Here is a 13,161-nt window from a genome sequence, read left to right on the forward strand (position 1 = left end):
CGTGGAGTGAGCGGTGAGGTGCGGTGCTGAGACACCTGCCAGGTCATAGCAAGTCCGGATGCAAGACGTAATCCAGGAGGATAGGCGTTGTGAGGAGACCGGTGAGCCTTTCATTCGGTCGGCCACTGCAACGAAGAGTTGCGTCGTCTTTCTAAAGTGCTTTGTGCGGTCAATATAGAAGGCCAGGGCCCTTCGTACGTCCAGGGAATGCAAACGTTGGTCCTGGCGAGTGGCATGTGGTTTGGGATAAAAGACCGGGAGAAATATGTCCTGGTTGATATGAAAAGGAGAAACCACCTTAGGGAGAAAGGCAGGATGTGGACGAAGCTGCACTTTATCCTTATGGAAAACTGTATAAGGGGGCTCGGATGTAAGCGCCCTGAGTTCAGAAACGCGCCTTGCTGAGGTGATGGCTACGAGGAAGGCTGTCTTCCAGGATAGGTACAAAAGTGAACAGGTGGCTAGTGGTTCGAATGGAGGACCTGTGAGCTTGGAGAGAACCAGGTTGAGGTCCCACGTCGGGACGGGCTGACGTTGTTGAGGGTACGTCCGGTCTAAGCCCTTGAGGAATCTAACGACCATCGGGTTAGAGAATACCGAGGACGCGAGTTCCCCTGGGTGAAAGGCCGATATAGCGGCCAGGTGAACTCTAATTGAGGAAATCGCCAACCCCTGTTGTTTTAGGGAGAGGAGATAGTCCAAAATGAGGGGAATGGGTGCCTGCAACGGGGATGTGGCTCGTTGTTCGCACCAACAGGAGAACCGCTTCCATTTGGCCAGGTACGTGGTCCGTGTTGAGGGCTTCCTACTGCTCAGTAGAATCTGTTGCACAGAGTGCGAGCATTGCTGCTCTGCCTGGGTGAACCATGGAGCAGCCACGCCGTGAGGTGGAGTGATTGGAGGTCGGGGTGACGCAACCGGCCGTGGTCCTGAGAGATGAGATCCGGATCCAACGGAAGCGGGATCGGTGTCTGAACCGAGAGCTCCAACAGTGTGGTGTACCAATGTTGTCTCGGCCACGCAGGAGCGATCAGAATTACCCGTGCCTGGTCTCTGCGCAGTTTGAGCAGTACCTTGTGGACCAGAGGAAACGGAGGGAAGGCATAAAACAGGTGGTCTTTCCAGGGAAGCAGAAAGGCGTCCGAGAGGGAGCCCGGAGCTCGACCTTGTAGGGAGCAGAACACGTGGCACTTCCTGTTGTCTCGAGATGCAAACAGGTCTATCTGGGGAAACCCCCACCTCTGGAAGATGGAATGTATGATGTCCGGACGGATAGACCACTCGTGCGTTTGGAAGGACCTGCTGAGCCGGTCCGCTAGAGTGTTCTGGACTCCAGGGAGGAACGATGCCGTGAGATGGATTGAGTGGGCGATGCAGAAGTCCCACAGGCGAATGGCCTCTTGGCATAGAATTGACGAACGTGCTCCTCCTTGTTTGTTGATGTAGAACATGGCCGTGGTGTTGTCGATGAGAACTAACACACAGCGGCCACGTAGGAGACTGAGGAATGCCTGGCACGCCAGGCGTACCGCCATCAGTTCCCGAACATTGATGTGTAGGGCTAACTGGGATGCAGTCCACAGGCCCTGGGTATGGTGTTTGTTGAGATGGGCGCCCCACCCCAGAGATGACGCGTCTGTGACCAGGTGCAGGGAGGGTTGTGGGGCGTGAAATGGCATCCCCTCGCAGACCACATTGTGATCTAGCCACCAGGTGAGGGAGGCCAGGATCGAGTTCGGGACCGTGACCACCATGTTCAGGCTGTCCCGATGTGGACGGTATATTGATGACACCCAAGTTTGAAGTGGGCGAAGTCGAAGTCTGGCATGCCTGGTTACGTACGTGCAGGAAGCCATGTGACCCAGCAGGGTGAGGCACGACCTCACCGTGGTAGTTGGGAAGGCCTTGAGCCCTTGAATGAGGTTCGTGATGGTGCCAAAGCGATTGTCTGGCAGGATGGCTTGTGCACGACTGGAGTCTAGAACTGCGCCGATGAATTCTATTCTCTGGGTAGGTTCTAGAGTGGATTTGTCCTTGTTGAGTAGGATGCCCAACTCGCTGAATGTGTGCACTATTTTGTGGACGTAAGCTTGAACTTGCTCCTTGGTGCGACCGCGCACCAGCCAGTCGTCTAGGTACGGGAACACCTGTATCCCTTGCCGACGAAGGTACGCTGCCACGACCGCCATACATTTCGTGAACACCCTTGGGGCCGAGGATAGGCCGAAGGGAAGTACTGTAAATTGGTAGTGCACCGTGTTTACCACGAATCGCAGGAAACGTCTGTGAGGTGGGTAAATTGAGATATGAAAGTATGCGTCTTTCATGTCGAGGGCGGCGAACCAGTCTCCAGGATCGAGGGAAGGGATGATGGCCCCCAAAGAGACCATGCGGAACTTCAACTTTACTACGAATTTGTTGAGTCCGCGCAAGTCCAAGATGGGCCGCAGACCTCCTTTGGACTTGGGGATCAGGAAGTAACGGGAATAAAATCCCCTGCCCCTTAACTCTATCGGAACCTCCTCTATAGCCCCCATGGCCAGGAGCGTAGAAACCTCCTGCATAAGAAGTTGCTCGTGAGAAGGGTCCCTGAAGAGGGACGGGGAAGGGGGGTGGGAGGGGGGGATAGAAGAAAACTGGATAGCGTATCCCCTCTCCACCGTGCGGAGGACCCAACGGTCCGAAGTTATAAGGGACCAAGCACGGTGGAAGTGGGAGAGGCGATCCCGAAAGGAGGGAGCTGGATCCTGGGGGATGACTGGGGCGTCGTCCTCGACCGCACCTTCAAAAGTTCTGTCTCGGACCTGAAGGTGGTCTTGGTGGCCCTTGGTTTTGACCAGGTTGAGGGCCAGCCCATCTTCTCCTACCACCTCGCCCTCGCCTTCTGGCAGGGTCCTGTCTCTGACGAGGTGGAGGGGGGTAAAACCGTTGAGGCTGGGGCCTAAATGGTCTGCGCTGGGGACCCGCAACATGCATCCCCAAGGAGCGCATGATTGTCCTGGAGTCTTTGAGGCTCTGTAATCGAGAGTCCGTCTTCTCCGAGAACAGCCCCTGTCCTTCAAAGGGCAAATCCTGTAGGGTCTGCTGTAATTCAGGGGGCAAACCCGAAACTTGGAGCCAGGAGGTCCTACGCATAGCGATACCTGTGGCCAGGGTCCTTGCGGCCGAGTCCGCTATGTCCAGGGAGGCCTGTAAGGAGGTCCGAGCCACCTTCTTACCCTCCTCAACCATGGCTCCAAACTCTTCCCTGGACTCTTGGGGAATCAACTCCTTAAACTTCCCCATAGAGTTCCAGGAGTTGAAATTGTAGCGGCTCAGTAGCGCTTGTTGATTCGCCGCTCTAAGTTGTAGCCCTCCGGCTGAGTAAACCTTACGGCCGAACAGATCAAGCCGCTTAGCCTCTTTTGATTTTGGCGCTGCAGCCTGCTGGCCGTGGCGCTCTCGTGCATTCACTGATTCCACCACCAGTGAGCACGGTTGGGGGTGTGTGTACAAATACCCATAGTCTTTAGATGGGACAAAGTATTTCCTTTCCACCCCTCTCGCAGTGGGTGGAATGGAGGCAGGAGTCTGCCATATCGTATCCGCGTTCGTTTGGATCGTGCGGATCAAGGGTAACGCCACCCTCGAAGGGGCATCCGATCCAAGGATGTTCACGATCGGGTCGTGCACCTCCACTATCTCCTCCGTCTGCAGGTCCATGTTACGGGCCATTCTGCGCAGGAGATCCTGGTGAGCCCGAAGATCTATCGGAGGGGGACCCGTGCATGAAGTGCCCGCCACTGCCTCATCCGGAGAGGAGGAGGAGGACGCCTCTGGTGGTAGTGGATCCAAGGGGGGGTCCCGGTCCCCCTGGTCTTGGGTCGGAGCATCACCGGCACTTGGGTCTACGGTGTCGGGTGGTGTGGACACAGAAGCCTCTACGCCTCCAGGCGGAGGCCGAGAGATGGTGGATTCTGGGGCCCTTCTGACCGAGTGACCCGAGCGAGAGGTCGATGGTAACGAAGCCCCTTGCTCCTGGTGGTACGCTCACGGGGTCCAAAACGACCAGTGAGATGGTCCATGAGGGTGGTCCTCTGCCCTCTCCTGCCAATGGCCCAAGTCTCGTTCCTCGGCCTGCCCCTGAGGGGGGTATGCCGATCTCGACAGGTCCTCTGAGGATCGAGACGCTGATCTTGACGGCCATGGCGGTGCCGTGAAAGATGGAATGATCCCCGTGGTCTGCGGTGCCGCACGGTGCCGGTCCGGAGATGATCTATCTCTGTGCGGTGCCGGCGATCGGTGCCGGGACCGCGACCGGTGCCGATGACCTCGTCGGTGCCGGGAATCGGATCTGGACCTCGACGAGGACCTAGAGTATGCCCGGTGCCGGGATCGGCCCCTCGGCGTCGAGCGTGGCGGTGCCGAGAACTACGTCTCGACGTTGACCGGTGCCGACGATCATATCGGTGCCGAGACGTAGAGCGGTGCCGCGAAGAAGATCTTGACCGCGAGTACGACCGGTGCCGAGACGTTCGGTGCCGGGACTGCGAGCGGCGTGGGGACCTGCTTCGGGACCTGGATCGGCGCCGAGGTTCCAGCCCTTGTGATGGAGGGCGCATCAAGGCAGGTTTCCCTCTTGACTGTACCGGGCGAGTCAACGGTGCAGTCGGTGCCGGTGGTTGAGGTGGTGCCGGCTCCGTGAGAGCTATCAAGTCTCTCGCCGCCGCGAAGGTCTCTGGAGTCGACGGGAGACACTGTATCACCGCCGGCCTCGGTGGAGACGCTATTTGCACCGGACTCGACGGCCTCGGCGCCGGAGTCGACGGTGCTGGAGGAGCCTGTTTCCGATGCTCCATCGGCGGACGCGGCTCTACCCCCGGCACTGGGGGAGCCGGCGTCTTCGGCGCGGACGTCCCCGTCTTATGGGCTTTTTTATGCCCTGGGGATAATGACCGGCGCCGCGGCACTTGCTGTGTTTGCGGTGCCGACGAGGTCCGGTGCCGGGGAGGCTTGTCTGACGCCACTCGCGTGGTCGTCATAGCCGGTGCCGCCGGGGCACTGCGCACCGAAGTGCTAGGCACCGAAGTCTGGCCCGTGGAAGGAGTGTCCGGGCTAAGTGCCGCCTCCATTAGGAGTTGCCTGAGCCGAAAGTCCCGCTCCTTCTTGGTTCTTGGTTTGAAGGCCTTACAGATCTTGCATTTGTCTGTTTGGTGGGACTCTCCCAGGCACTTCAAACAGGAGTCATGAGGGTCGCTCGTTGGCATAGGCTTAGCGCAGGAGGCGCACTGCTTGAAGCCGGGAGCGTTGGGCATGAGCCCGGGCCCGCGGCCGGGGGAGAAAGGGGGAGACGACCCCCTTAACCCCCTGAACTACAATACAACTATAACAACTTTAAAAACTATTTAACTATAAACACTAGAACTACAACTATAACTATAACTCTGAATGATCAAGTAAGCTAGGGAGAGTGGAGAACAGCTACGCCGCGCTCCACAGTTCCAACGACCGTCAGGGGCGGTAAGAAGGAACTGAGGGGGCGCCGGGTCGGCTGGGGTATATATTCAGCGCCATGAAGGCGCCACTCTAGGGGGCTCCACAGCCGACCCGCCGGTGTTGCTAGGGTAAAAATCTTCCGACGATCGTGCACGCAGCGCGCGCACACCTAATGGAATGGATATGAGCAAGCACTCGAAGAAGAACATACTTTCCTGGAAATCTTGTTCTCTGAAGGTGGCAACCCGCCAAAATATATTCAGCTGCTCTGATCCCTCCCTGTTTGGAGGGATTCTGTAACTACTGTGTTTAAAAAAACTTTTTTTTGGTAGCTGTTGCCTTTATCTTTTGAAAGGAACTTACCTAGAAAAGCAGGAGGGCAGCCCAAGAACCTGAAAAGACCAAAAATGTAAAGCTAAAAGGCTTTGTACTGGACTTCTCCTTGAAAGCATGTGATCAAAAGTGCTAATCGACAATGAGTTATTCTCAGATTTTTTTAAAAAACTTTTCTTCTAAAGATTTTGGAAAATTGCCACAGATGAAAAGAACAATCCACACAACTGTCAAAGGTAGGGAGAAGGAAAGAATAGTACTGAATGATAATAATGAGTCCTCAGTTAAAAAGGTCTCCAGAAATAGTTATACAAACACAGAAAGTTGATCCAATCAATGGTCCCTATAGTTCAGCACCAGGTAATTCAAAGTTCCAAGAACTCCAGAATGGACAATTCTGGAATCCCCTGCCCATAAGGAAAGCATCATCAAGTATTGGTTTGTCCCTGAAGCATGAGAGGTTTTATCCCAAACAAATTTTGTTACTGTGGCTATTCTCATTCATATAAATATCAACCCCTTCTTTAAATCCTATTATTTGGGCCTTGATGACAGCTAGTTGCAACAAATTCCACAGACTGATACTTTTTACAAGATGTATAAATAATTTTATTTCGTAAGTTTTGAGTTTACCATTCAATTTCATTGAATGTCCCTTTGTTCCTGCATTAGAGGGTAAATATTACCCAAGTTACCTGCTCTGTGTAATGTTATAATTAATATTTTTAATCCCATTTCTTATGCATTTTACAACATTGTTTATTTTTTGATCATCGCTATATTCTGAACATTTTTATTAACTGCCTAGAATGCCATGTGAGTTGTGACAGTTAAAATTCAGAGCCCAGCAATGTGTAGATCAAATTATTCCTTCTTGGGTACATAACTGGTTGGAAAATCGTTCCCAGAGAGTAATCATCAGTGGTTCACAGACATGCTGGAAGGGCATAATGAGTGGAGTCCCGCAGGGATCAGCTCTGGGTCCGGTTCTGTTCAATATCTTCATCAATGATTTAGATAATGGCATAGAGAGTACACGTATAAAGTTTGCGGATGATACCAAGCTGGGAGGGGGTGCAAGTGCTTTGGAGGGTAGGATTAAAATTCAAAATGATCAGGACAAACTGGAGAAATGGTCTGAAGTAAATAGGATGAAATTCAATAAGGACAAATGCAAAGTACTCCATTTAGGAAGGAACAATCAGTTGCACACACATGCAAAATGGGAAATGACTGCCTAGGGAGGAGTACTGTGGAAAGGGATCTGGGGGTCATAGTGGATCACAAGCTAAATATGAGTCAACAGTGTAACGGTGTTGCAGAAAAAGCGAACGTCATTTTGGGATGTATTAGTAGGTGTGTTGTAAGCAAGACACGAGAAGTAATTCTTCCACTCTACTCCATGCTGATTAGGCCTCAACTGGAGTATTGTGTCCAGTTCTGGGCGCCACATTTCAGGAAAGATGTGGACAAACTGGAGAAAGTCCAGAGAAGAACAACAAAAATGATTAAAGGTCTAGAAAACATGACCTACGGGGGAAGATTATAAAAATTGGGTTTGTTTAGCCTGGAGAAGAGAAGACTGAGGGGGGACATGATAACAGTTTTCAAGTACATAAAAGGTTGTTACAAGGAGGAGTGAGAAAAAATGTTGTTCTTAACCTCGGAGGATAGGACAAGAAGCAATGGGCTTAAATTGCAGCAAGGGAGGTTTAGGTTGGACATTAGGAAAAACTTCCTAATTGTCAGAGTGATTAAGCACTGGAATAAATTGCCTAGGGAGGTGGTGGAATCTCCATCATTGGGGATTTTTAAGAGCAGGTCGGACAAACACCTGTCAGCGATGGTCTAGATAATACTTAGTCCTGCCTTGAGTGCAGGGGACTGGACTAGATGACCTCTCAAGATCCCTTCCAGTTCTATGATTCTATGACTGTGCATTATCTTGTTTTTAAACAAAGAGTTTTATGCATCATTGTGCTTTCCATTCAGCTAGCTCTTTTAGGTCTCTCAGAATTACTTAGTTTTGACTATCCTAAATAATGGTCATCTGCAAACTGACTCCTCACTGTTCCCTCCTTTGTCCAGATCATTAATATATTTACCAATCCTAGCACAAAACCTGTTGCCATGGTGAAACCTGATAGTTCATTCCTACTTCCCCAACCATCTTTTATGGTAGACAATTTTTTTTTAATTAAGAAAAAGCTCTTGGTTACATTCAATCCTCCTTTGCAAAAATCCATAACTCAGTCACCCTGAGAGATTACATGGCATTTAGGCCATCTGGGAATAAATACATTAATAATGAAGCAGCTTGTTATTTATCTGTTTGTGGTAGCAACTACAGTGTGCTTGGGCTTTCCAGTGATTCAAGGGTCCCTATCCTATCGAGCTCACTCTAAGGACAGACAAGACAGGTACACAGATAAGGAGCAAGGGGAACAGTTTAAAAAAATCCCCCAAAATGTATTAGATCTAAAATTTTCCCTCTGATTTTTAGTTAGGAGGAAAACAGAGGCAAGAAAATCACGAGGGACCAAGTTCTCTAAGATCATGCACAGGAATCAAGAAATAGCTCAAGTGTAATACAAATTAGTTCCATTCAATAGAAAATGGATTTTTGCTAGGGGAAAAAAGGATGCTTGGGCACCAGTTAGAATTCTCCTTTTGAGAGATCTTTTCCCCATACTCTTTCCACATTTGGTCCCCTGAATGTTCAAATTCACAAGTATAATGTAAAGCATAGGTTTCCATCAGCAGTTCTTATTTGCCCTCAATTTTCTGTTCTTATGCTCCCGAGTGAGGAAACAACATCCATTCACTAGTGTTCACGTTCATAAAAACAGCAGTGGTTTTCAGGCTAGGGCTTTGGTATTTTTATTATATAAAGATCATTACTGGGTTGGAAAGTATTGTGTTCAGTTTGGTCTTATATGTCTATATCTCATTTACATAAATACACAAGTTTTACAAATATACATTTTTTTTAAAGTACATCAGAAGCAGGAATCCTATCAATCAGTGGGGCCACTGGACAATCAAGGTGCTAAAGGAAGGCGTACAAGGCCATTGTACACAAGCTAAATGAATTCTTTGCATCAGTCTTCACTCCAGAGGATGTGAGCGAAATTCCCACACCTGAGCCATTCTTTTTAGGTGACAAATCTGAGGAACTGGAGATGTCAACAGAAGAAGTTTTGGAACAAATTGGTAAGTTAAAGAATAAGAAGTCACAAGGACCAGATGGGATTCACCCACGAGTTCTGAAGGAACTCATATGAAATTGCAGCGTTAACAACTTTGGCATGTAACCTATAATTTAAATCAGCTTCCGTACCAGATGACTGGAGGATAGCTAATGTGACATCAATTTTTTAAAAAGGCTCCAGAGGCGATCCTGGCAATTACAGGCCAGTAAGCCTGATTTCAGTATCAGGCAAATTGATTGAAACTCTGATAAAGAACACAATTATCAGACATATAGATGAACATGATTTGTTGGGGAAGAGTCAACACAGTTTTTGTAAAGGGAAATGATGCCTCACCAATCTATTAGAATTTTTGAGGGGGTCAACAAGCACGTGGACAAGGGGAATCCAGTGGATATAGTGTACTTAGACATTCAGAAAACCTTTGACAAGTCTCTCACCAAAGGTCTTAAGCAAACTAAGCAGTCATGAATTAAGAGGGAAGGTCCTCTTGTGGATCTGTAACTGGTTAAAAAAGACAGGAAACAACAGTGTAGGAATAAATGGTCAGTTTTCAGAATGGAGAGAGGTAAATAGTGGTGTCCCCCAGGGGTCTGTACTGGGACCTGTGCTGTTCAACATCTTCATAAATAATCTGGAAAAAGGAGTAAAACAGTGAGGTGGCAAAATTTGCAGACGACACAAAATTAGTAAAGATAGTTAAGTCCAAAACTGACTGCAAAGAGTTACAAAGGGCTCTGATTAACTGTGGGACTAGGCAACAAAATTGCAGCTGAAATTCAATGTTGATAAATGCAAAGTAATGCACATTGGAAAACATAATCCCAACTATACGTATAAAATGATGAGATCTAAATTAGCTGTTACCATTCATGGAAGATCTTGGAATCATTGTGGCTAGTCCTCTGAAAATATCTGCTCACTGTGCAGCAGCAGTCAAAAAAAAAAAAAGCGAACAGAATGTTAGGAACTATTAGGAAAGTGATAGATAGTAAGACAGAAAAATATCATAATACCATTATATAAATCCATGATACGCCCACACCTTGAATACTGTGTGCAGTTCTGGTCGCCCCATCTCAAAAAAGATATATGAATTGGAAATAGTTCAGAGAAGGGCAACAAAAATGATTAGGAGTATGGAACAGCTTCCATATGAGAGATTAAAAAGTCTGGGACTTTTCAGTTTGGAAAAGAGATGACTAAGGGGGGGGGATAGGATAAAGGTCTATAAAATCATTAATGATGTGGAGAAAGGGAATAAGGAGGTGTTATTTACCCCTTCTCAAACACAAGAACCAGGGGTCACCCAATGAAATTAATAGGCAGTAGGTTTAACACAAACAGAAGTAAGTATTTCTTCACACAACGCCCAGTCAACCTGTGGAACTCATTGCCAGAGGATCTTGTGAAGGCCAAAACTATAACAGGGGTCAAAAAAGATTACCTAGAGGATAGGTCCATCAATGGTTATTAGCCAAGATGGTCAGGGATGCAACCCCATGCTCTGGGTGTCTCTAGCTTCTTCTTGCCAGAAGCCGGGAGTGGACAACAGGGGATGGATCACTTGATGATTGCCTGTTCTGTTCATTCTCTCTGAAGCACCTGGTGTTGGCCACTGTCAGAAGACAGGATACTTGGCTAGATGGACCATTGGTCTGACCCTGTATGGCCGTTACTATATTTTGTTCAAGTGTACACAGCATAGGTATAAGGGTGGAGAGGAGACTATGCAGAAGATTACTCACCTGTGTATTTATACAACTAAAGAAGTTATTGCAAAAGAAATACAAAATATTGCTTATGCATGTGCAAGTCCGGAGCTCATGTATGTAAGCAAAGCTACACAAGTCTCAAGCAATGACAGGCAGTTATGGGTTGCTAGTGACTGGGACATTACAAATGTCTAAGATGTTTCATGGCTACAGCATCTTGTTGTTGTTGAACTATTTGGTCTAGGGATAGGTCCTAATTTGTCTAATTATTTTCTAGTCAGTAGGTTTACCTCTCCATAACGGATATGCCTACTCACAGATTTCAGCTAGTCATGATAGGAGTGTTTGTCCCTGCCCTTTCAGCATCTGAGAGCTATGGCACCGGAGATGCCACCCATTTTCCTACAGGTGTGTGATCAGTTCTCAGTGAATGAGAAGGAATAGTATTTCAAGGGAATCACCTGAAATATATTAGACAATTTATTTTTAATATTGCAGTATGCTAAAAAGAACGTCTGCTCAAAGTTATGGAGGTATGAGGAACAGACTGTCCTTTAGATATATGAGGTCTCCACTCACAGTGACGTTCCTGGAAGCCTCCACAGGACAAGGATCCAGTCTGAATGAGGTCTGTGTAGCAGTGGAATGCAAAGGGATACTTAGAGACCTTATACTTATACTCTGAAGCGAACAGGATTTTCAGTCATTGCTTTTGCAAGCTTCAGCAAGAGCTACCCTTGGAATCTGCTGAAGACTGCATCTTACTGCACTACATACACATGCAGTGGTTTCAGTGACAGCTGTAGCTGCAGTCAAGGCAATAGTCCATACTAAACTGATCTGTCCACAGAAAGGAAAAAAAAGTATGAAACCAAAGATCCTTAATCACTGAAAGGCAAGTCTTTTTGGCTGACCTTGTTCATAAAGTCACTGCCTAGAGATGACACTGCAGCTTTACAGCCAAGCTGGTCTAGCTTACAAATGCACAAACTCCTCTTTAGACTAAGCAGCATAAAAGCCTCTTCATCCTCTTAGATGGAAACTAAGACAACAAAGGACAGAAATATCTAAAATGGGAGCTCTTATGTTACACAGATTTGCTACTGTAGCCGGCCAGAATGGAGTGTCCACTGAGGGTAGGAAGAATATGTACTTCAAAAGATAGTTGATGGCTTTGAAAATTCTTTGCAGCTGTCATCCTTTTCACTTGCTTTTCAGAGAATCTCAAAATTCTTTGGAAATGCTTAGAACCCTTTTATGTCTAGTTGAGTTTTGCAGCTCCTAGCAGCACTGCATTGCACATGTACACACTTAGCAGATTAATTTTTAAGGGAACTACAGCACTAGAAATGCTGTTCAAAATACTTAATACTGTATGCTGTAATGCAGACTAGCTCACCATGGTGCAGCAACTGTAGAAGCTGTAGTGTAAACAGGGTTCAGGCTTTTACCACTGTGTTTTTCTACTCCAGGGATACATTACACTGTAATAAAAATGCCTCCGCCCTGTCTGTACTACAACTGCCTTGTTTGTTGTCACCAAAAGGGGAACTTTAGCTATGAAGTTTTCTAGTGTAGAAGCCTCTGAGGGTGACCAAGCTAATCCTTTTTCCAATACAGCGAACTCCCCAACTTGTTGTTCCCTTTGACTTGGCAAAGCTAAGGTTGGAAGGTAGGTCTCTCCATCTGTCAGTTCACCTAACCTGTTCCTGTACAGTTGAACTGTACCATACAGAATACTGGCCAGTACTTTGGGATACGTTTGTTAGCATAGTGATCTATTAAACGAGTTCACTCTTTACATTTGTGTAATAAAATTTTCCCATAAAGTTTTGTCTTTGGTAATAGCCAGCTATTGTCAGGCTCTTACTAGAGATTTCCAAAAATGCAGCTTGATTTGATCAACAAGTACTACCTCTGCAAGAGTAGTATACTAGGGAACCTTATACCCTCAGAATCAGAGAGCGGCAAGGCTATGCTCCCATGATTGCACCACCTAAGTGACAATACAAGAATCAGAGAACACTCACTTGTAAATAGCAAGAGAGGAAAGAAAACAAAAATCAGAATTACTTAGAAGAGGGGCAGGCCGAGGGCAGAGTGTCAGTACTGAAACAGAGGCAAAACCTGGACCATTATGTTGGACAAACACTTCTTAAGTTTCCACTAACAGAGCTGCCTAGGAACTAGCAAGCACACTTTTCATTGGCAGACAACATTCATGGTCAAACTCTAAACTGTCTCTTTATTGATTGGAGAAGCCAGGTCAAAGGAATGTGGATACTGATTTCAGAGTAAATGGAGGAAAGGTATGCATCCCTATCAACTAGGATCCAATATGAAACCAAACATGCAATCTCTTGGAGGAGCCAAATTCACTTAAATGAAACATTTAACATTACAAGTTTGTAAGCACCAGCAGCCAA

The sequence above is a fragment of the Trachemys scripta genome, chromosome 4 (genome assembly GCF_013100865.1).
Source record: "Trachemys scripta elegans isolate TJP31775 chromosome 4, CAS_Tse_1.0, whole genome shotgun sequence".
NCBI lineage: Eukaryota > Metazoa > Chordata > Testudines > Emydidae > Trachemys > Trachemys scripta.